Here is a 25,572-nt window from a genome sequence, read left to right as displayed (position 1 = left end):
TGAAACCAGGAGGAAAAAGGGTGGGAAAAAGAAGAACCCACAGAGTAGAGAGGTCCAACTACACCCAGGATCTCACCTTTCCCTTCCCAGTTCTGGGATTACAAGTGTGCACCACCACACCCAGCTGTTTCCTTTTCCTACGTGGGTTCTGGGAATGGAATGGCAGTTTTCACGCTTGCTTCACTGTCCAAATGATGGCCTTGGCTCCGGACACACAGAGCCCTGCACTACTTCCTCACATGCTTCATACTGAATAGCCTGCCATGCTGAGTCCCTGTTTGCAATTTGATCTCCGCTGGCTGGTACTGGTTGAGTCACATTTCCAGATGCCAAAAACATCCATTGCTTCAACTGGCACAGAATCCAGGCAAGCCCTGGGCACTGAAGCCCTGAAGCCCTTTGCTTCAGTCAAAGCATAGGCATAAATTTTCAGTGCCAGATAGATTTTTTTTTTTGTAGCACTGGTTTTATTCTTTACTAGAGTAGCAGATGCTGCAGGCTGAAGTTTCATTAGTGCATTTGTTGGCTGTGTGTGTCCCTCCCACTCTACCTGTTGCTGGTGTCTCTCTGCAGATCTACTTTGAGAGCACCCACCTCTTGCTGAAGTTCACAGGTCCTGCTTCTGTAACATCTGGCTTGTTTGGTGCCCTTTACCCTCCCTTCTTCTGCAGACCCTCCTCTTGTGCTGAGGGTTTTCTTCATTCAACCTCGTGTCTTCATCAGAATGTCTCCACCGTGAAGAACCAGAAACCAAGCCTGGCATTCCGCTTGTATATGGAAGAAGGTACTCCTTCCAGTGTTTTAAGATGATGCCCCTTGAAGATGGAGAAAGATGAGTCAGAGGCTAAGAGCACTTGCTGCTCTTGCAGAGAACCTGAGTTTGGTTGCCAGTACACATATCGGGCATCTTAGGACTGTCTGTAACTCTAAGTCCTGTGGATCTTACAACCTCTTCTGGCTCCCATGGGCACCCACATACAAGAGAGACATATACTCCTGAACGTGCACATATGCACACACGCACACACGCACACACACACACAGACATACAGACAGACACACAGATACCCCACAAGCACACACTTACACACCCCTTAAAAAAAGAGGCCCATCTCTGCCATCGCTGGAGTTGCCTTATCCTCTGTGAGTTCTGCAATCCAGAGGGATGAATATTTCTTTTCCATATCAACTTGCATTTTCACTTAAAATATAGAAAAAAGTAGTTATTATCTCCTCCATGTTGGTCAAATGGACTTTCTGCTAATGATGCAATTAGCGAAACGATACAAGACAAAAGGGGGTGGAGGAATCTTTTCAGTTTCACAAAGTCAATGAAGTGGCAAAATTTGCCATGTTTGCTGTGTGTGCAAAATATTCCTCAGTGCTGCACCGTGGTAATGCGTTTTTTGGGGCAGCGATTGCAGCTGCGGAAGCTAAGTTAGAATAATTTGATGACTGCTTGCAAGATGAACTTTCTGAAATGCTGCCTCCTCACGGTTATCAGGTTCGGTTTAGAATGGGCTGGGTCTGTCACCCTGGTCACACCCAGAATGTTTCCTGTGCCGTGGATTTCTTTACTCACTCTCCCTGTGTCACTTTCTCTCCAGAACACCCGTGTTTCCTTCCTAGAATTCTGTTTCCTACTAGACCTGTAAGCATTGGAAAAAAGAGCCCACCTTCTTCTCAATAGATGCCCTGGAGTCACCTCTCCTTCCAAGGAAAGTGATTATCCCTGAATGCCCATTTCCCGGGACGGGGGGGTTTGGCTGGTGGGATTCTCACTCATTGGTCATGTTATCTGAGACGAAAGTCTATTCAGTTGGAGTTGGCCTGTAGGGCTCTGGTGAGTGACTTCACTGCATCCCTCCCCATCCCATCTTCTGCCTCCAATAGTATCATATTGGCAGTTGAAAATTGGCCATGATGGCAGCATTTACAAGATGGGCAATGGCCAGCTTTAGAAATGAGATGTGGGTTTCAGCATTTGCTAGGACACCATTGGTCTTACCTCTGTGCTCTTTACCCTCTTCCCGGTCATCCTCCTCACTTGGAAACGCTTTGGCTTCTTTTTTTACCCTCCTGGTCTGAAACATACCTTTGGTGCATATGTTAAACTGGCCAGTGAGCCAGGCTTGTTCCACATCCTGCCCTGCAAGGGCTTGTCCTGAAAAATGAAGGGTTGTTCCCAAGTCCACACAGTTTCCTAGCATCCATCACAGAGCCCCCCCCCCCCCCAAAAAAAAAAAACCACTTGGGTTATAAGAATCTGGACCTAGAACTAAATTCCATTTTTTTAAATAAATACTCAGAGTGTCCTTTGAGCAGTCTGAATGTACCCTGTGCAGGTCAGAGGAGGGCTCTGCCCTGTTTGGTTTGGACGCTCACCAAGAGGTTTTTGTTTCTGTTTAAAAATCATGCCTGTCCCCAGTGGCTGGCCCAGTCTGGCGCTTGGGTCAGCCTTCTGTCACGCTCTGGCCATGCATTTGAAGCTCTTGCATTCTGGGGATTTTACAGCTATGTGAGCATTAGAACATTATTTTTGGTTTTCTAGTGACCAAGTTCTTTTTCCTTTCTTTTTTTTTCAAGGGTAGCTCAAGCTGGTCTAGAACTCATGATCTTCTGGCCTCAGTGTCTTGAGGAGATTTTGGAAACTGTTACCAGTCTGTGGCTTTTTATACTGAAGTTGGAGCTTTACGATGAGTTTTGAAAAACTATATACAAGAAACTGTGTTTTTAAATTTTGCTTCAGGCTGGCAAGGGGAGGGGACTGTGGTAGGTCTGCAGCAGCTTTGTTTTTTTTTTTTTTTTTTTTTTTTTTTTTTTTTTTTTTACCCATTCCCATGTTACTTCATTCCGGAGGACCTTCTGGACACACTTGGTGTCAAGATGGTTCCACTTCTGAAACCCCACGGGCACCTTTAGGAGGCAGCTTCTGGTCGTCCCTTCTCTCAAAATTAGTATCTTCATCTTCTACTTCAGAGAAACTTTCAGAATCTGGATGCTCAATTTTCTCCATCCTGTCTATTTCTGGCTGCATAGTATTCTGTAAATACTGCGAGGGACAGGACATTTGAGGGCAGGTCGCTTCCAAGTTCCTGTTTCTCTGCATATTGTGAATCCTCAGAAGAGGAGCTGACCGCTCTTCTCAGAGGCCGATACTGTTAGCACCCTGACTTCTCGGCATTCTGAACGGTGTTGTTCCCGGAAACGACAAATGTCAAGCTCACCTAGTGGGTCATGCCAGATGTTCATAGAGGTGTTTGTCACGCCTGCAGGGCCTACATGAGCCTGGAGTTTCTACTTTCCCCTTCACGGTAGCTCGCCTTTAGGCAGGCACCCTCCACTGGCTCACCTTGTCCGGAGCTACGGTGCCAACCTCTACTGCCCCAACCCCTGTCCCAGCTACCTGAGTTACAGTGCCAACTCTCACCAGCCTCCTGCTTCCAGCCCTGCCACACTCTACTTTCTCGACAGCCCTCTTCTTCTAGAGACTTTTGATGGCTCCCCTCTCTCCCAGAGGGCGCACCCAAACCCAGCATGGCTGTGTGCTGTGACCACAGGCTCTTTCTACAGTGACACCTCCCACTGTGCTCCCTGACACCTGTGCTCAGCCATACTTACCTTCACAGTCTTTTCAGTTGCTTCCTTCCCATATTTCCACCCCCACAAAGGATGGTTTCTTTTGCTTCTAGAACTTTCCACACACAGGTCAAGGTCAAGGAGAACTACCTAGTGGTCCCCTCTATAAAATAGTAGTCCCTTTTTACCCTTATAAGATAATTGTCCCCACCACCCCAACTTACTTGTCATGCTGGCACTGATAAAAGCTTGACATATGTACTGTTGTCTTCGAGGAAGGGGCTTATCCTGTTTAACTTTCCTGGTTTCCCACCCCACCTGCTCCCCCTCTTCCTCCTCTTCCTTTTCTTCTTCCACTTCGCCCCCTCCTTCTCTCATTTCCTCCCTCCTCCCTTCCTTTCTCCTCCCTCCTCCCTTTCTTCTGTTTGTAGCACCTGACACCTAACAGGTCGGGACCAGGTATTGCAAACTTTGCAGCTGTCAAATGTTTATCCGTGGGATTTTACTAAGGACCCCGGAGCTATGTGCACAGCCCTGCACAGGTTGGTAAAGCAATATTAACAGCAATAAAGAGATTTTATTTGCTCTCACACCCCCCTGACCTCTGACACTGCCATGAAGATAGCCACAGACAATAACGAACACACAAGTGTGGCTGTGTGTCAACAAACCTTTCTTTTCAGGTAGGAAGCACTCTGGTTCTTTTGGTGAAAACCACGCAGAAACCATTCTTAGAGCCAATTGGACACAGGCCATGTCTGGATCTGGTCTGCAGGCTGTACTTTGCCAACTCCTGTCCTACGCGTTTGAAAGGCCTCTGCTGCGAGGAGAGGGGTCCTTGGAGGAGGAGTTACATATTAAAAATATTTTCAGCACACATCAAAGTCTAATCTTATAGCTGTGGATCTGAACATCAAATGTGCTGACCGACTCTACATACTTTCACTCACAGCCTAACTGTCCCTTAGAAGACAAAGCTGAAGTTTGGAGCCAGGATCTGGTTTATCCAAAAACCGGGGTCTAGTTGATCCACATACATCTGCCATCACCAGGTTAATACACCCATTTTCAGTAAACAGAGCACAGGTCTGGGTGGGGCTCTGTATGTTTTCAGCTGTCAACATCCATGGTTTTTTCTTTACTTACTTCAGCACTTAAATGTCCTGCACTGTAAGCCCAGTCATCATCTTTTTCAGCAAACACTGGGGGAAAAAAAAGGAGAATGTAGGACCCCAGGAAGAACACTTCGTGTCCTCCTAGCGAATAAGTTAAACATAACAAATGGAAGCTTGCAAAAGTCGGAATTGTAAAACTAATAGGGCTGTTAAAACCAGCTTCCCTGAAAATTATGCATTGGTTGGCCTGTTCCTTATAATGGCGAATACTGAGTCTTGATCGTTCATCAGGGCTCACGCCATAAATTAGGTTTTGAGAGAGGCTGCAAAATTCTTTATGGCCCTCACAGGAAGCCACCGCGGCCACCTTCAGAGCCCACTGCTGGCTTCCAGCGGTGCTGCACAGATCGGGTCCCTCAGTGAAAGTTTTAAAATGGTAACAAGTTGTCAAATGTTTATCAACGGAATTTTATGAAGGACTAAAAAGTTATGTGTACGGTACTGCACAGACCATTAAGGGAATAATAACAGCAATAAAGAGACTTTATTTTCATCAAGACTTATGTGGCAGCTAGCTTTCCTCCCTAAACTCGGTTAATGGAGGCTGGGAGAGATGAATAACTCAAAGCCGGAAGGAGAACGGCTTGAAGCATTAGACCGAGAGCCCGCGTTACGTGTTGAGTAGGCTGTAATGGATACGAAGGGAGCTAGCTCTCCAGATACGTAGATCCCGCTGTGTTTATGGAGAGAGACGATCTGACTTGAAGCACAGCTCTACAGATGCCACTCTGAGGGTGGCTCCAGGGTTCGGCTCTGTGCCGGGAGACGGTGGGCTTCGGGCTCCGAGCAAGCCTGCTCAGTGTTTCAGATCTTTACGTTCCTTCTCCACCAAAGTTCTCTTTTGCATAAGAGGAAGGCTGGGAGAGAAAAATCTACCTTAGCAGGTTCATGGTAACCTTTAAAAAGATAAAGCATGTGGGTACAAAGCACATATGGAGCCAAGAGCAAAAATAAAACTTTTAGAGTTGGGCTTGGTGGCACTAGCTGGTAATTGTCCCGGAGAGGCTGAGACTGGAGGAGGATGGAGAGCTTGCTCTATGTATAAGACCTCTCAGAACAACAGCAGTGAAGATCTCATCTCCCTTACCTAACTAGGGTAGGGTTAAGGTCCGTTGTGTGTCTCTTTCCCTGGCTCCCTCTCTTCCTCCCATTCGCCCTTCCTCCCCCACCTGCCTCACTTTACCCATTTACAGCACCATGTAACGATCACACTACAGGCTGAGGATTTCAACAGACAAAATTTGGGAATGGGGTAATAATTAATAATAGAGGCTCACTGAAACGAGGCACACAGGTAGCAGCTGGTGACCCCACTGAAGCTGACCAGCTGTGCATAGAACCCTTGCCTCGTGCGCTCTAACTTGGCTCTCCCCCTACCACATCCAGTGGAGATTCCCAGCATGCACCTCAGCAGAAGGCCGTCCCGCCTCCTGGAGCCTCCAAAAAATGACAGGGAATGGAGAGAGGATCTACAGGCTCAAACCAGCTCGAGGTTCATGGCTACCCTCGAGGTCTCCATCCATTTAATTGCATGCCCTTTATTTCTTGAGTCATGAGCCCCACAAATAGAACTCAGCACCCACGGGCCAGTGCTTGCTAACCGTGGGACGTGGACACGGGAACGCCTGCACGTGTGCGCACATAATTCTAACGTGGCAGGTCATTTATTGGGCACCACGGAGGCTTTTTGTTCTCCCTGATGTATTTCCCCTGCCACAGAAAGGAGGGAGGGAGGTGTTGAATTTGCCTGGTTGAATTTCAACAAGTTGGTTTAAATGCCTCATTTAGCATTTTGCAGCAGCTTGTGTGTGGTAGGGCCAAAGGCAAAGTTTTCCAAGCTTAAAATTTGGGAAGCTGAAAGTCATCGGAAGGGTACCTAAGATGGCGGGGTGGGGTGTAAAGGGGACACTTCTGGGACACAGAGAGGTGGAGGTTGGGAAGCAATGTCCAGCCTGGAGTGAGGGCTGGGCTTGTGTTCTGCTGGTAGAATGAACCCTTTTCCTGCTTCGCAGAACCCAGGACTTCCTGACCCTGCCAGGGTTGGTCTGTGACATGCGCAGCAGGGACTCTTTCCTTAGTGAGGCTCGGCCTGCAGCAGCGTCCGGGGCTGTTCTTTAAGCCCTTAGAATGTTTGCGCTATGTGCACTGCCTAGGGTTCCCACACTGATTCTAGGGAGGTTCAGACTCTCCCTTCCCGGAGATGACACGAGGCATTGTCCTACTTTTACCCTGTTGCTGTGGTAACAACACTGTTTGGGGAAGAAAGGGTTTATTTCAGCTTACAGGTCACGGCCCATTACTGAGAGGAGCTGGGGCAGGAGCTCAATGCAGGAACCCGAAGGCTGGCCTGTTTGTCATTCTACGCAACATTACCTCTGACCAGGGAGCTCGCTCAAGAAGGAACAGGATGTTGCTGCTTGCTGTATCAATCACAGGCTCATGCTCAGCTAGATTTCTTCTACAGCCAGAGAGCATCTGCTCAGGGAATGCTGCCGCCCACAGTGGGCTGGGCTCTTCCCATATGAATTAACAATCAAGACCGTCCCCCACAGTCATGTCCACAAGCAAATCTGGGCAATCCCTTAATGGAGACCGCCTTTGGAAGTGACTCAATGCCGTGCCAAATTGACAGTTCAGGCTAATTAGGGCAGGCACTTTAGAGATTGAATATTGCTCTTTCTTCTCTTCTAACAATGCCACTCATCAAGTCTCTACTCTCATGATCTTTTGAATATGAAATGCCTTTACCTTAAGTTTTTGCTGTCAAGTACTTTGGGACCTATGATTCCATTAGTGGCTTCTCTGGTTAGAGACCACTCATTGAGGAGCTGTGCTGGCTGATTTGACCAGTTTACTAGCTAATTGAATGAATATTCACTGAGCACCTATTTGGTGTCAGACACTGTCTTTGGATCAGTGATTAGGGCTGGGTAGCCAACAGAATCTAGAGTCCCTCAAGACAAGGAATCCAGATCATGCTGGGAAGTTGCAGGAGATGAGGGGAAATAAAAACATTGTTCTTCCTGCTCACACCACACGCATCACAGCAAGTTAGAAGAGTTGATAAAGGGGAACCAGCCACATGCCTTGATGAAGTCATTCCCAGTCATATGCTTTTTTTGGGGAAACCTTTATACTGTCTGGGGCCTTTGTCCAGTTTTTAAGATATGACCTTTGCTCTGTTCTGAGTGTGACCTTGGTTTCTCCCGGGCATCTCCAGGGAAATGCAAACTGGGATGGATCCTGGTTCTTCTAAATTCAATAGATTACCATACTAGGAAAGAAATAAAGTAGTCTTACTTATGGATCTTGGGCTGGGAGGATGCGTGAGCCGTGGGGCCTTTCCCCCATCCTCAGGTGTGATTATTAATACTGTCAACACCTAGGAGAACACCTAGCCTAGAACACCTAGGAGACCAGCCTCTGAGCAGGTCAGTGATGGAGTTTCTGTGTTCACGAGAGGGAAAACCTACCCTGTAGGTGGGCGGACCATCCCACAGGCTGGGGCACAGGCTGAGTAAATATGAGAGGGTGAGTGGGGTACCAGTGTTCCTCTCTCTGCTTTCTGACTAGGGACACAACGTGACCCCCACCTCAGGCTCCTACTTCTCTGCCATGAAGGACTGTTCTCCCAAGTGGTGAGACAAATGAAACCCTTCCTTGCTTAAGTTGCCTTTGTGCAGTGTTTTGTCGCAACGATTAGACAAGTCACTAATGCTCATGTCATCACAGCAAGATAGGAGTAGAGAACACACAGGGCATTGCTGTGCCGGTGCCATATGCTCCCTTCTCTTCCCTCTCCCTCCCCTCTCCTGTCCCTTCCCCTTCTCTCCTCTCCCCTCCTCCTTTTCCCTCCTCTCTTCTCTTCCCTCTTCTCCCATCCTCCTCCCTTTCTTTCCTTATCTCACCTTTTCCCCTTCCCTTCATCTCCCTTTCCCCTCTTCGTTCCTTCTCTCTGTAGCCTCTCTTCTCTTGTCATTTTTTATTTTCTAACCCCCCTCTTCCTGCTCCCACCTATTTCCCTCCTCAGTTTCTCTGGTAGCAGGTCCCAGCATCATTAGCAGCCCTGATTCTGTGAGAAGAAGATGCAGGGTCTTTCTCTCCGTCTTTCTCTGGAAGTCTAGGCACCCAGTGGCTCTCCTTTAGGTCCCAGTGGCCGACAGTGGCTCTCCTGCCCATTTTTATATTAATCGCCGGACTTCTCCTAACTGTCTATGGAGGACACAAGGCAGAGCCTGGAACAGGAGCAACTACTTTTGTGAGTCATGTGGTAAAAGGTTTGTAACGAGGAGAGAATGGATATTGAGAGACTCACAAAGATGGCCACCGTTGTCCCATATTTCACTGGTTTCTTTTGGGGCCAGGAGGTAAAATCTGGCCAGAGATGGGTTCGTCTTGCTCCTTCTGGAGGAGCACGCGGCCTCACCTACTTTATTGCTCAGTCTCCACTTTTCTCGCTTAGTTCCTGCAGGCTTTGGGGCTTGGATTCTGCTTCTACACACAGCACCTGCCACAGTTGTGTTAAGTGGCTTTTCCATCGACATTATCTAGTTCTGTTGGATGATCAATCAAAATGATTGCTAATTGCTCTTCTGTCTCCTTCTAAACCATTAGATGCTGTTTGTTAGCCTTCTCCAGGACTGACCTCTCTCCTGCCGCAACCACTTTCCCTTCTGTCTTCCTCCTTTTGGTGATCTCATGGGCCACAAAAATCCTGGGTCCCATTCACACCTCTGTGTAAAAGTCTCAAGAATCTGGGTCTTCAAAAACCTGCTTTCTGGGGTGAATTTAATATAGAGAGAAAGCACACAGTGTCAGTCATGGTGAGTGACAGGCACAGTTAACCCAGGATCAAATCACGGTAAGATGGATAGGGCCAGATGGCCATGGGAGTCCAGCAAAGGGATTTCATGGAAGGCACCATCAGTAGGAAGGCAGATGTCCCCCCAGAGCGGTGCAATGGAAGGACACAGGGTGAGCTTGTCACAGCCTCAAATGCTATCATAGTGTAAGGAAACCCACAAAGGATGCCTCAACTAATTATTCCAGATCAGAATTTGTGACTGCTATGGGACTCATGTCTTCTCAGGTTTGGTTGTTCTTGAAGCCCGAGCTTCTAGAAAACTCTAGCTTGAAAATTTGTAATCCCAGATGGTTTTCGTTAGGAAACTGAAAGCCTTAAGTGGAGGGCAGAATAAGAGGAAGAAAGGACGATGACTTTATTAGTTCTCCAACACGTATATCCAGGTGTTAGGGATATATTAGGGATAGTTTGGAGACCATGATGGTTGCCTTTAGCTGCCACACTAGCGGAGAACAAGACACTGATTTTAGAATGATAGATGCTATGAGGAATATGTGTGTTGGACACATGTCAAAATGTCTGGGGTAGAGAACAGAGGGAATAGTGCCGTGCCAGCAAAAGAAGTTCAATCGCTGGCTGTTTGGGAGGTGGAAGCCATGCTTTGTTGTGCTTGCCTGTGTCTTTGGTGAAGATGCTCCCTGTGTGGTTGACTTCAAGTTACCGCTGTGGCTAGAAGTTGGGAAGAACTTCACATGGTGCAAACTGAGCCCCAGCGCACCTACGCCCAGTGCCATATTGCTTTCAAAAGAGGGCTGTTGGGCAAGAACTTCGAGCCAGGTATGTTTGGCTGGGATGTGAATACTACAAGACTCCAGGGAAAGCCTTTGGGGAAGCGAGAACACTTTGCAAGTGCCAAGATCCTGAAATGCCAGCCAACTTGATTGGTTCTCTTGGATAAGACAGGCTGTGGGGGGTTGGGGGTTGGAGGCTGGGGCTGGAGTTTGGAAACTAAAAGCAGAGGAAGAGATGACAGTCACAGCACGCAGATCCTTGGAGGCCATTTTGAGGTATAACTGATTCCATTAAAAATGCGATTGGAAGCTGTATTGGTTATTTCTCTCTAATGCCTGATGAATGAGATGTAGGGAACAAAGGGTTGAGGTAGAGATCGTCCCGGCAGCAAAGGCATGGAGCAAGTGAGGCGGCTGGTCATGTCCCAGTGTCACAGTCAGGAAGCAGAGAGAGAAAGAGAGGGGGAGAGAGAGAGAGAGAGAGAGAGAGAGAGAGAGAGAGAGAGAGACACGAAAGCTTGCCTTCTCCTTCAATCCTGGACTCCAGCCCATGGGAAGGGTCCATCCTCTGCCTTAGTCAACCCAGTCTAAAAACACCGTCACAGACATGTCTGCAGTTCCTTTCCACAGCGCCTCTACATTCTGTCAGGTTGACAGCAGTATTATGCACCCTAGATTTCGTCACACGAAATTTAAGTAGAGGACCAGCCACGGCTGTGTGGTGGGAGGCTGCCCACAGATGCACACAGGGGGTGTCGGGCGGGGCGCCTGATCGTCTTAGAGCAGAAGATGGAGAAAGAAAAAATAGCCGGCTTTGTTGATTTTGCTCTCTAGGTTTCGACTGGCTCTCCATGCTGATTATGAACCAATTTGTACAAGCCCCAGTTCTCTTCGTGTAGGAGATAAATGTTAATTATACCGACAGTGGCGTACTGGCATCACTGAACAAAGCCCAGGAGGAGGAGGACACGGGAGAACGGAGATTACAACGAACCTCAATCATTTACCGAGTGCGTGGTTAAAAATCAGCCACTCTCCCTAGCTTTGGAAGGTTGGCCCAGGTTATAGAGATGTCAAGCTGACACTTACCCCTCAGGGATGAGAGTTGGCTAGCCCATGAAGCCTGTTGGAATCTTGACTGTCATACATTTATTCATTTCCTCTGATTAGGGACTCCCATTCGCCCACTGAAGTGGGCGCCATCTGGCGCCTTCACACCCACACAGGACATTCTAAGTACAAGAATGTGAAGCAAAGAATCCTCGGGGAGGGGCGCTTTGCTCTTCCTTGTGTTCATTCCCTTCCACCCTTCCCTCCTACTCAAGCATTGTTTAAAGGAGGGCTAGAGGAGTATTATGTGTGTGGGTAGAAAGTAAGCAAGAGTCAGTAGCATGTTCCTTAGTTTTCACTGTCAACTTGAAACAAACTAGAGACGTTTTGGAAGTGGGAAACTCAGTTGAAGAATTGCCTCTGTCAGATGGCTGGTGGGGCATTTTCTTGACAGATGGGAGATACCCAGTCATTGGAGGTGGTACCATTTAGGCAGGTAGGCCTGGGCTGAATAAGAAAGGAAGCTGAGCAATCCAGAGGCAGGAGGCAGTAAGTGGCTTTTCTCTGTGGCTTCTGCTTCCGTTCCTACCTACAGGCTCCTGCCATGGCTTCCATTTATGACGGACTCTAGCCTGTCAGATGTAATAGACTCATTCCTTCCCAAGTTAGTTTGGCTAGTGTTTTCTCACAGCAACAGAAAGCCAAGTAGAGTACATAATATCTAGTAAGGGATCACAAGACATCAGTGCAGTGTGAGAACTCTTTGCATACTCTGTTAGACACTGGAGCGGTCCTGTTGTGTGGGGACATTATTACCCATTGTCTATGTTCATGCTGCTGCAGTAGAACGCTCGAGTCCGGTAATTTATCAGCGAACATTTATTTTCTCAAAGTTCTGATGTTGGGAGAGCGTGGTACTGACATGTCCTAAACCAGCCAGAGTCTGGTGTCTGCTTTCTAGATGACACCTTGGCCGCCCAGTCCTCTGGGAATGAGGAAAGCATGTGGCATCTCCACACGGGAGAAGATGGAAGCAGGAGAGACACCTCAGCTAGTTCTCACTGGTCGAATCTCTTCGTAAGGGTGGGGTCGTCTCTCCCTGTTTCTCCCCTTCTCTCAGTCTCCTGTTATGACTGTGCTTTGTTTCATTTTTGGTGCTGAGGATTGAACCCAGGGCCTCATGCAGGCTGGACAAACATAATAGCAGCAGACTTCATCCCAAGCCTCATTTTCTTAATGTCACGTCTAATGTCCAAGACCTTTGGTGAGCCCCTAAACCCAACCTTCCCACTTTTAATATATTTTGTTTGTTTGTTTGTGTGTGCATGCATGTATGTATGTGTTCTGAGTTTACACTGGCCTGAAGTCATGCATGTAGACAGATGCTCATGGGGGCCAGAAAAGGATATTAAGTCCCTTGGAGTTATAGGTGGTTATAAGCTGCCCAACCCAGGTGCTGAGAACTGAATTCTGCTCCTCTGCAAGAACTGCAAGTGTTCTTAAACACTGAGTCATCTCTTCTGCTCCCCAGTGTGGCTCCCCCTTTCCCAGCGATTGCTGTCTGCCACCATCTTCCACTGATCTCGAAAGGACAGCTCTGGACGGTTGTACCATGACTCTGAGAACACCGTGGTTCCTTGGCACGTGCAGAGCCTACCTCCAATCCTGGCAGGTCATGATAGCATCACAATCACCTGCTGTTCATGGTAGAATTCTGTTTATGGGTTGCAACCCTCATCTTCTGAGCCCGTGTGAACAGGACACGCTAACATCCTCGCTATACATGCCTGCTTCATTCCTTTTTCCTCACAAGTCAAATTGAACCTTTTTTGGCACACTCTTTTCCCACTTAATTGGAAATTTCACTGCTGGTTTCCTGACTCCCAAGTCTCTGTCTCTCCACCTCTTTGTCTCTGTTTCTCTTTGTCTCTCTCTCTAGCAGAAAACCCACAACATTTCATGATGGTCCCCAAAGAAGTTTGGCTTGTGGTCACTGTTTGCAGCTTGTGGCCTCCAGCCCATGAGACCATCTAAAGGCCAAGCCATATTCCTTAAATTCTATGCTTGGCAAAGCATATGGCTCTGCCTCAGTTGGCTCATAAATACACAGCATACAATAGTGGCTACCAACAGGCCTGAATTAAAAATTCTGTGGTCTAATTTCCTCACACTACTTACAGACATATACTGATGGATAAGCACCAACTGCCCCTTGCTCATTCTTTTCTGTGAAACCTGGGTATCACTCTCCTCCCCCTGGACACTTGGACAATAGAAACAAAAGCTTTGGAAGCTAGATAATAACCTCTAAATAAAAGGCAGGGAATAGCCCCCTGCTTAGGAGCCTTACAAAATGTTGTAGGATTAGGTGATCAGATTTTGACATTCTCCTCTGGCCTAGTAGTGTCTCAGTTAGCTTTCTTCTGCTGTGATGTAATAATTGAGAAACTCAACTTCAAGATAGAAAGATGTGGACTGGAGATCTGGTTCTCTGGGTGAGAACACTTGCTGCATAAGCATGAGGACCCGAGTTCCCATCCTTAGCATCCACATAAAGACCAGATGTGGTCATGTCTATACCCGTGACCCCAGTGCAGGGATGGGTGTTTTGAGACGAGAACATTGCTGGGGCTTGCTTGTGGGCTCCAGCCTGGCTTGAGGCTCAGTGAGGGACCCTGTCTTCAGGGAACAAATGGAGAGGCACTGAGCAGGCACTCAGCATCTGGCCATTGAGGGTGGGAGAGAAAGAGTCAGTCCTTAATCATCCTCCATTGCCTACTACCTTGTAAATGTATCATGTGGTCCATGCACAGACCAGCTCAGAGCCTTTGTGATCCAGTCACTTCTTTGAGATCTCACTTGGAACATCGCTGCAAGAGCATTTTGGGTAATGGATACAAGCCTCAGCAGGAGCCCTTCCGTTACTGCTTACCTGCGAGCACTTTCCTTAGGCTCTGTCAGGGTGGGGGCATCCAGCTGCCTAGCTTCTCAGAAGTCAGCTTCTTCTTCTACAGATGGAAGTGTGAGATCACATGCAGGTTATGATCCCAAGAAAAGGCATTTTACCTAGTGAACATGGATCCTAGTACGCACACTGTTATGATTCCCACCAGTGAATGTTGGGATTAAAGGCTATAATGTACTCAGCACTACATGGAACAGTGAAGACAGGCTCAATAAGGCCAAGTGTCACCATCATGCTCCTTCCCCCTTCTCCTTTTCCCCTCCCTGTTCACCTCATGGAGCAGCTGCATCATCACTATGATGAGGATAGATACTGGTTAACTGATGGACTGGACAGATGGGCAAAAAGGGAGGTTCTGTTCAAAGACAACATTTTTACCAGAAGTTATGTGTATCTACTTTTCCCTAAAAACCATGTTTTTATTTTTCAAACTTTTATATATGACAGTTGTGTGTATGTAGTGTATGAGAGAGAGAGAGAGAGAGAGAGAGAGAGAGAGGAGCATGCATGGGCACCTGCGCATGAACTCCGGAGGAGGGTGCTGTGTGTGTTCCTGTATTGCTCTCTGCCTCATTCTTCTGAGGCAAGGTCTCTCACTGCACAAGAAGATTGTCATTTTAGCTGGGCTGGCTGGCCAGTGAGCTCCAGGGACCCACCTGTTCCTCCTGACACCTACTCCATGCTTGGCTTTTATGTGGGTATTGAAGATTTGAACGCAAATCCTCATGCTTGCGTGGCAAGCGCCCTCACCTGCTGAGGCAGCTCTCCAGCCCTCACACCCACTTCTTGATGGTTGACTCCTACCGTGTTGCAGGGTTTCAGTCATTGATATCTAAATATACTAAAAATTTGCCTCACAGGGCTGTCTGAGAGATGTGGGATTTTGACCCACCTTCTTTGTGCTGGAAATGAATTGATGCAATTTAAATACTTTGTCTAAAAGTTATTTGGCCTGGAAAATACCAATCTAATTTCCCCACAAGTAAGAAAATTATAAGGAGAGAGATCTAATCAGTGAGCAGAATATAGCCTTAGAAAATGTGTATCAGCATACCTTAACGAAAGAAGAATAAATCTTGGAACTTTAATATCCCCCTTTCTTGGACCTAAATAGGCCCCCTTGGAAAACTATTTTATTGTTTCTCATTAAATTAGAATTGTGCTGAGGTGCCACTATCTACCGTTTTCTATTATTATTAATGTAAAAAAAAAAACCCCATTGTATATTCAGCATTTTCCTGGTTAAAGCCAACAGAAAAAAAACCCTCCCCACTTCTGTGCTTAACTCTGACTCATTTTTAAACAAAGTTCCCCCTTTTTTTGTTTACATCTGCATTTAGAGCCAGCAATTCTTTCTAGTGACAATTAAGGAAGTGTAATGCATGGGTGTAGTCTCCACTCTGTTAATTTGCCAGCTCGTGTCCAAGCAGCTAGGGAAGAGTTACGGAGGGAAGAAGAGCCTCATTAACCTTGGGAGGATGTGGTCATCTCTGGGAAACAGGATTTGGAAGCATCATTTTTCAAAACTCGGGTAGCTTGGTAGTGCATTAGAGAACAGCCACTCTGGTTTCTTGGCCTTAGGTGAGGTGGGCGGCCCAGGGAGGGATGGAGCTGACGGTCCTTCAGGCCTTTACAAGGCCTTCGCTGCTCTCCGTGTTTCTCAAACGTGCTGCATTGCAGCGGCTACCACCTTCATTTCTTCAGGAAACAGATGCTGAGTGACAATAGGGGCGGTACCAGATGCATGGCTGAAGGTGTGGGTACCGTATTCCTGATGGCAAAAGTTTTGGGGGTTATCTCCATCAGGTTCCTTTTGTGCGGTGTGACTTTTTCTGCTCATCCAAGACAGGACACCAACAACACAGCAACGGCAACAAAATAACTCGACTCCTGTCTCACTTCTTGAGTTTCCTGGGGTAATTCACTGGATGAGGGTCACTTACAGGATCATGGAGGATGAAAAGGCAGATGCATTAACCGAGAAGCCCCATGACTCATGTTGGCTGCCTCTCAGGGCCCTTGGTCCAGTCAGACAGGTCTACCCAAGAGTTCTTTCTCTCAGTGATCCTTCATTGCTCAGATAATCTTGGGGGAAGGCTTTGTGACTCTCCTAAGTTTCTGAGATTCCTGCTCTTAGGAGATTTTCTCCTCCTTCTTGGAGGGAATATGTCAACTCTGAAGAAAGAAATAACTTTGCATTGCTATTCACAGTCCTCGGCCCCTTGGAGAAAGATTTCAGTTTCAGTATGCAGAGCCCCATGGGTCACAAATATTATGGGCTGTGGCCTGGATGGGTCTTGCACATCCATCTGTTAAACTCCTCAAAGTATTAAGAAGTGGTGGGGCCTCTGAGATTTGACCAAGCCACAAGAGCAAAGCCCTCATGGAAAGGCAAGGCCCTTTCTAAAAGGGTTCAAGGGTATAGGCTGGGGATTTACATCCCTTCCACTCTGCTGGGCACAGAGTCTGTGTTTTAGGGAGGAAGCCATTGTTCAGGCGCCATCTCAAAAGCAATCCTCCAAATCCTCGGGAGAGCATGCTGACACCTTCACGCTGGACACTGCAGCCTCAGAAACAGAATTTCTGCTCGTAATGGATTAGCCATCCTCAGGTGCTGTGGTATGGTGAACAGGAATGGACCATGTTAGGACACAGCTTGCAAGCTAGCAAAGGCAGGGGAAATGGGGAGACTCTTTTATACTCGCAACGATTGTCAAAGTCAAACCTCATGACAGTCGTCTGTGAGCTTTTACGCTGTCTCCCTGCCCGACCTTCTCAACTCATCTACTGCTTTCCACTGTGTTCACTTACTGTCAGCCATGGCGGCCCCCTTGCCCTGGCATCCATGAACCACTTTGTCACCCCTGTGGTTTTGGTTCAGAGCCTTCCCTGGCAAGTGTGGCATTTCCTGGCTATCCCTTTAGAACTTATGGGAACTGACTCCATGCCAGCACTTACTTACTTACCCGACTCCAAAGTACTTTATCAATTATTCATTCCTGGCTGTGTCCTCTAAATTAAACTGGGAGCTTTGTGAGGGTAGCAGCTTTCTCCTCGTCACCTCCATCCTTATAGCTCCTACAGAGTGTGGGTACTGACAAATGTGATGAACAGTGAAAGCATGGGCTCACTATGTGCCAGCGGAGGCCCAGGAGCCTGGGGATGTGACTGGCTTAGAGGCTGCTGTGTAGACCCTGTGGGCAGAGAGACCATGCTGAAGTACATATAACTCCCAAAGTGCAATAATGGCGCCCATGTCATGGAGGTAACTGTCAGCTATCGAATTGGATTTAAGAACTCAACAGGAGAGAATCCATTCCTGATATATAAACTTAGCCCACTTTCTACGGCTGATGAGGTTACAGACCCCAAGACAGAACCTACTATTTTTACTTTCCTAAACCATTACGATTTCTAACTGTATTCAAAGGGTTAATTCTTCTACCCTTAGGTAAGTTTAGTTCTCAGCACTCAAAGAAGCCTCTTTTTGCAGCAGACAGTGACCGTTTTAGGAAGTCACAACTGGTCAGAATGCAGAGAGCAAGCAACCTGGGTTCCCAGGTCTCAACCGATTCATGTGCAACACAACTTCTACACCCACTGCCCAGGAAGAGGGACAAAAGATTGTACGAGCCAGAGGACCAGGGTTTCCCCTATGAGATAGTGTCTTCTCTATATGCCAGTGAATCTGCACCCAGCAAATCTCAACTGGATAGTTGCCTAGACGAGATCTGAAAAGTGGAAACACCACTGGACATGCCAACATGGATGGGGGAAATCTCACAAGGCCCCACCCCTAGATAAAGAGCTACAGGAAATTAATGGCTGCTGACAGAGGGAGAATTAGTTTTCTCCAGAGATGAGGCCCTCAGAGGTTAACCAAATCCCAAGTGGTCAACTTTAAACACATGTATATCTGAGCAACACTAAATGGACTCAGCAGGTTGTATTTATTCAATTATATGTGTATACACATGTAAAAATTATAATTAAGGAATAAGAGGCCACGAATCTGAGAGAGAGAGAGAGAGAGAGAGCGCGCGAGAGAGCGCAGGCACGGGCATAGAAGGATAGAAGGTGTCAGGGGAAGACAAATGATACAGATACAGTCCTCATATATGAAATTCTCCGAATGTAAATTATAAAAAAAAGAACATTAAAATTGACCTAATTTTAAAGAAAAATGTAAATGAAGATAATTCAGCTTTTCTGAATTCTTTTGTGCTATAACCTTGTTCAAATAAAACAACATAAATATGTATTATATGCAACAATATACCAATATTTGCATTTTTCCTTCAAGTTTTAAAATTTGTTTTTAAGAAAGTGTACAAAGTATTGGGTGTAATTATCTCATTTTGGTATATATCTGTTAGTGTGTTTGTCTTTTTAATCTACCCTCTGCATCACATCATTGCAGGTTGCTGGTAGAGCTGTGCTCTCAAGCCGAGCTCGATGTTACCAAGCTTCTCTAGTTTGAGGAGTCAGGTAGACTCTGCATTGAGACCAAGGGAGAGGTGAGTCATCAGGATTTGACTCCTGTGAGTGCTGTGCTCCTATACTTCATTTGCTACATACAGCATGTAAATAAGTTTCAGAGGCATAAAAGCTTCAGAACTAAATGGAAAGGAAAATTTAATAAGCAGCAGATTTTTAGATTGTGCAGTACACAATCTGCTTTTCATTCAAGGGAAGGAGAGGAGAAAGGCAGAGTTTATAGACATATGTAACAAATTAAAATCTATATCTCGGGGGTGTAAATCACCTTCCATGAGCCAACCAATGTGGTTGTTATCAGGTCTCCTCCAGCCAGCCATCTTGCCTGGGAGTTTGAACATAATTCAGCAACAGCAAGGCAGGTAGATAGCTGATAAAGGGTTAAAAACAACACAGGCCACGCTCACACACAGCCCCCTTCTGCCCACTGTGCTATGTGCCTGCCTGCAAAATGTGTTTGCGATGCTCCTACCAGGGCTCAGGGGTTGAGGAAGAGAAGAAATCATACTACTGGCTGCTTGAGATCCCAGCTGCTCCGGTGGCTGAGACAGAAGAATCATAAGTTCAAGTGCACCCTGGCCTACAGAGCAAGTCTAAGGCTAGTCAGGGCAACTTAGTGAGGCCCTGCCTCAGAACAAGAAATAAAAGATGGGTTGGGATGAAGCTCAGGGAAAGCGTTTGGTTAGCATATACTGAGGCTCAAAAAAGAAAAAGAAAAAAAAATTAAAGATAAGAAATTAATCAACCTGTGGCGACTCTCTTGCAGCCTAAGGTATCAGAGACTGAACTGGGGCAGTTTTGACTCTGGGTGGACGTATGGCAGCATCTGGAGCTCTTCTGATTGATCCTCTCGCCCAGGGAGGTGCTCCCGGTGTGAGGGGACAGGTGGTGCTAAATATCAGCTAGCATGTAGGCCAAGCACCCGACACAGTTCCCCCCCCGCCCCCACAAATGTCCACAAGGCTGGGAAGACCTACATACAGGCTTCAGCTCTAACTCTGGGTGGGTCTGTCACTGTTCTAGTCTGCTTCTCTCTTTTAACACTATGGCCAAAGGCAACTTGAGAGAGGAAAGGGTTTATTTCAGCTTATAGTTCCCCATCACAATCTACCATTGAAGGAAGTCAGGGCACGAACCCAGAGGCAGGAGCTGAAGCAAAGGCCATAGAGGAGAGCTGCTTACTGGCTTGCTCCTAGGTTCGTTCTTTCTTTCTTTCTTTCTTTCTTTCTTTCTTTCTTTCTTTCTTTCTTTCTTTCTTTCTTTCTTTCTTTCTCTCTCTCTCTTTCTTTCTCTTTCTTTCTTTCCTCCCTTCTTCCTTCCTTCCTTCCTTCCTTCCTTCCTTCCTTCCTTCCTTCCTTCCTTCCTTCCTCCTTCCATCCCTTCCTCTTTTCTTCCCCCCCCTTTTTTTTCCTCCCAACCCTTTCCTATACAGCCCAGATCTACCTGCCCAAGGACTGCACCACCCACAGTAGGCTCTGACCCTCCTACCTCAATAAGCCCCACAGACAATCCCATGATGGAGACATTTCCCCAGCCAAGGTTCCTTCTTCCTGGGTGTGTCAGGCTGACAGCCAAGATCAGCTAGCACAGCCTTCTCCCCTAAGCTGTGTTTTGTCAGGTTGGTGCATCACAACAACAGAAAGGGAGTGAGGACAGGTGTCCTTCCCAGAGATGGTGCAACAGATGTGAATGTACCCATTATTTTTTCATTTCCTGGATTTGATAAGGAGTCAAGGAACTGACGAAACTGGTTTTGATTTGGCACCAGACAGCAAAAGGACCATGGAGTCAGAAAGATATCCCATGTCAGACAGCAACAGAAGGGTCCCTTCCCCTCAAATCGGGACGACGCCCTATCCAGCGAGGCCTGCCTGGGAAATGGCCACAGAGGAGAGATAAGCACAAACCACAGAGCCTGTTTGTCCCTGGAAGTGTCTCCCATGTTGGTTTGAGGCAGGACAGCGGGGGAGAGATGGAGGGCTTTCATGGCCTCAGTCTATGCCACACCCGGCTTGCGGTTCGATGGAAGACTTGAGTCTCCAGAGCTGTCAATCCATCACGTTTTAATGGCATCAGATTTGTTTTTAAAAATTCATGCTGTGGGCTTTGAGGAAATAATTGTAGCTCCAGAGTTTGTTAAGGATTGCATTCGATAGATTCTTTCTAATGGACAGGCTGATATTTGGGTATTTCATCCTTTGTAATAGTACATTTTGAGGAAGAAAAAAAAAGAAAGAATGCAAGCCAGGAGTTGGTTATCTAGTTTTTTTGTTTTTTGTTTTTTTTTTGTAACAAATTTCCACTCACCGGTTGCTGTCTCTGTCCAAGTGTTTCTTAAACTTTTTATGGGAGGAAGAATTTTGTCTTTCTTATGCTTGACTGAAGAATATGTTAAATTACATTTAAAATAAGCAGTTTCTCAAATTGAAGAACAATGAATCCTAAAGTATATCATGGATTATTATACATGCAATTTGCATAAACGTTTCAAAGAGTCAGTGCAGCAGCAGCTCAGTGCTGCCTGGAACCATCACACGGGACTGATGGCTGCAGTGAACATTGCTGGTGCTCAGACCTTCTGTTAGCTAATTATATTTAACATAAAAAAAGCCCAGAAGCACAGCCACCCAGCGGAGTGGACTCCAAATCCAATCCCCATCACTGGATAAGATGGACGCTTAACACAAAACTGCTAACGTGGCAATTCTGGCAAAAACTCTCGTGCTTTTGAGAAGAAAGTCCTAAGTTTCAGTATTTTGATGCTTCCTGGATTGTTCCCTGAGAAGGCAAGCGAAGCTGTGATCTGTTCACGGACTCAGGACACAAGGGTTGCTCAATGGTTAGATGCCCAGGACCCAGGCCAGCGACACCTAACAGCCTCTCCCCACAGCTGCCCCAGGGAGTCTGTCTCATTTCTTGCACTTCCGCACAAAGTTTTGTGTGCGGATAGGAACTGATGGCTGAGAAGAGTCAGAGGCCAATCAGAGTTGCTGTTGGAAATTCTCTAGGGCAGCGGTTCTCAACCTTCCGAAAGCTGCGACCCTTTAATTCACTTCTTGATGTTGTGGTGACCCACGACCATACAATTATTCTGTTGCCACTTCATAACTGTAATTTTGCTACTGTCACGAGCCCTAGTGTAAAATATCTGCTATGTGAGATAGCTGATAGGCCAACCTTGGGCTGAGCACCGCTGCTCTGCGAAGAAAGGTTTCAGATACTTTCAGTTGTTATTATTATCATTTTATGTGTGCAGGTCAGAAGAGAACTTTGTGGAGTCGATTCTCTCCTCTTCCTTCCTGTGGGCTCCAAGAGACTGACGCTCAGGAGAAAAAATGAAAGACTTTACTCACCTAGAGGAAAGGTAAAAACCAGAGTATGTTATAACTACTCATGTGTGATAGTCCGTGACACTTAATCAGCCATTAGCCAGCTTGCTAGCCTGCCTCCCTGCATCCTTCCCTCCCTCTTCCCATCTTCTTCCCTCCCTTTTATACTTCCTTTCTCCCTTCCTCTCCCCCTCTCTGCTGTCCTACACATATCTATAGCAAACAAGACTATTTCTTCTTTCACTTTATGTGGTGGTGGGGGGGGGTTCTTTTTTTATTTCCAAAACATCCTATATCTGAATCCTTCTCTCAGTGTTGGGGTCCCATCTGATTTGGACCCGTGCAGACCCCGTGCGAGCTGCTACAGCTTCTGCGAATTCATACGTGCCTCAACCCTGCTATGCCTAGAAGTTCTTTTTTTCCCTTCGTGTCTTCCATTTCTTCTGGCTCCTCCAGTCTTTCTGCCTCCTCTTCTACAGACTTCTCTGAGACCTGAGGGAGGAGGGTTGATGGAGACATTCCATTTAAAATTGGGTGTTCCGTGGTTACTCACTCTCTGCATACTGTCCAGCTGTGGCTCTATGTGTTTGTTCCTATCTACCGCAGGAAAAAAAGCCTCTCTGATTATGAGTGAGCAAGACACTGATCTGTGAGGATAGCAGAATATCATTAGGAGTCCTCACGTTGCTACATTTATTTCGGAGAACAGTTCGATGGGTGTCTTGCTCATTCGTTTGATTTTTTCCCCCTAGGTCAGTGGGCTATCTAGTCCAGGATTTTGGTCACCCAAACAGTGTCAGGAATGGGTTCCATCTCATGGAGTGGGCCTTAAATCCAATCAGATAAGTGATCGGCCACTCCAACAACTTTTGTGCCGCTGTTGTACCCAGCATATCATGCAAGCCCGTCACCATTGGAGATCTAAGGGCTTAGTGCTGGCTGGCATTTACCTTTCTCCTCTGGTGGTGTGCAGGGTACCTTCCATGAGCAACATTTAGTATGGATGAAGGCTCTGAGTAGGCACCAGCTTGAGTTCTTCATGTTCAATACGAAGGTGTTGTCTTCAGGAATCGGCCTTCCCATCAGTTAAACAAGACCGTTTCAGACAATGTGAACACCATGCAGAACACGGGGCAGAACTATCTGGCAGGCATGGCTCCAACAGAAAAGGGTGCGAACTGGGGTGGGAAGTGACTGCTTTGAACAGGAAAGTCTTGCAGGCACCAGCTGCCCAACGCTGTCCGTTCACTGCCCACTCTAAGGCGCACTGTCAGGAGGGAAAGAACCTTCTGTCTGGTTAGCAACATTATCTATGGTTGCCCTTCCTGAAGAGGCAGACAAAGCTCAAATGGTCACCAGCCTGCTGTCTACGAATCATTTCTGACAAAGCCAAATACTTCATTGTGTGGGAGGCAGCCCTTTCCTTCAGGTTTCTCTGCACTCAGGGCCTGGCCTGTTACTAATGAGACTACCCACCTGCTGTCATTCAGCCCAGGAAAATGAATGTGATTTGTTGTGCGTCTATCCTTTCAGCAGCTCAGCCCCCAAAGTGGAAAGACGGGGAAGAGCCACCACATACAGATGGGGAGCAGGTCCAGTCAGAGAGAATAACCACTCGGAAGGCATGGCGGGGAAGAGCCGCTGTGAGGAGCACTGAAGGCTCCTTGAGCATGGTACAGCTCTGGGCTCTCGGGCCATGGGCCTCATTGTTCTGCCTACATTTCCACTCTTCACCATCACTCCAGGGTATCCATTTTTAAAGCTGGATGTGCTTAAAGTGGACCACACGGATGTTTTGTACACTTACTTAGATATACATCTATCTTCTCAACTGCTGACAACAGTCAGGCAAATTAAACCCATCATCCCATAAGCTCCCTCTCCATTTCCTTCCTTTGTGGTAATGTACTCTCTTTGCAAATTATCGGCACACCGTATAGCTGACCTTGCTGTGCAATGTTTCTCAGATTTTGTTCATCTTATATAACTGTAGCTTTGGACAGGTTGTGTTGTGGCATCACTGTACAGGACAAACAGACTTTTCTCTTGAAGCGAAAAGACAGCTTTTCGGTTGATAGCATTCTCAAGAATATATTCAATAAGGAATCAACTTCTAAAATAAACTACATAAGTAATCCACACAACTCAACAGCAACAACAATAAAACAAACTAACACGACTGACAAAATGTGTAAAGACTGAAGCAGACATTTCCACAAGAAGATATAAAAATGCTGCAGGCAGAAGGAGGGGCTCAGGGCCAGTCATCAAGCATATGCAAATCAAAACCACCGTGGCAAAAATGTGGCATGTAGATGTTATGGAGGTTCCCAAGGAAACAAGAAATGGGGCCATGCATGGCCCTGCATAACTGTAAGTCTAGTGCTTTGGAGGTGGAGGCAGGAAGATCAGGAGTTCAATGCCAGCCTCAGTTGAGTGAGTTTGAGGCCAGCCTAGGCTGTATGAGACTTCATCTCAATTAACCAAACCAAACCAAACCAAACCAAACCAAACCAAACCAAACCAAACCAAACCACCATGTTCTCATTTGGTAGCATGATACCATGTTCTGAATCTGTCTTGTAACAAGCTGCCATTTCTACATTCTAGAATGGAGTAAGACCAGCCAGCCTTCTAGGGATGGGCAGTGTTCTCTGAGACCAGCAGAACCCCCAGTAGGGTTGAGGGTACATTACACACTCAACTTTCCTGGGGTATGGTTTTGTCTTGTCCTTATGCTGAGCACAGTCACCTCCTCTACTGTAACGCTGGGCAACAGTCCAAGCTCACATTCAAGTGCACGCTTCTGTAGCCATGGACTGTGTGAAATATCTCAGTAAGTAGAGGTGGGTTAGGAGGGTGCAGTTGGCCATTCCAGGAAAAGGCAGCTGTCCATTGGCACCCACAGCTTTGCAGTTTTCCCCTAACACAACCAGCTCGTTTTACTCATCAAGGACCTTAGGAAAATAATTTTTCAGTCTGTTAATGCTGTGTTAGGTTGGGAGACACATGTTAAGTTTACATCTTTTTCCCCAAAGTTACAAGACAGGGAGATCATTGGTGGACTATTCCACACGATTGGAGCTATCTATACTGACTCCTTCATGCCCTGATCTGAGCATGTTAAGATGATGTCAGCAGTGGTTTCAGAATACAGATCGGCTCTTGGCCAGCTCCTCTGCACACAGGCTCAATGAATAAATGACACTGTGAGATTATTATCGCCTTCAACCTTAACCTTCAAGGACAGAGAACAAACCTTGTCCATCCCTACATTTCCTTAAGATGGACTTTTCTCTCCTACATGGCTCTCCTTCCTTCCTTCCTTCCTTCCTTCCTTCCTTCCTTCCTTCCTTCCTTCCTTCCTTCCTTCCTTCCTTCC

The sequence above is a fragment of the Psammomys obesus genome, unplaced genomic scaffold (genome assembly GCF_907164565.1).
Source record: "Psammomys obesus unplaced genomic scaffold, mPsaObe1.curated_primary_1811, whole genome shotgun sequence".
Classification (NCBI taxonomy): Eukaryota; Metazoa; Chordata; class Mammalia; order Rodentia; family Muridae; genus Psammomys; species Psammomys obesus.
The sequence above is the reverse complement of the archived record's forward strand: the minus strand, read 5'-3'. Positions refer to the sequence as shown.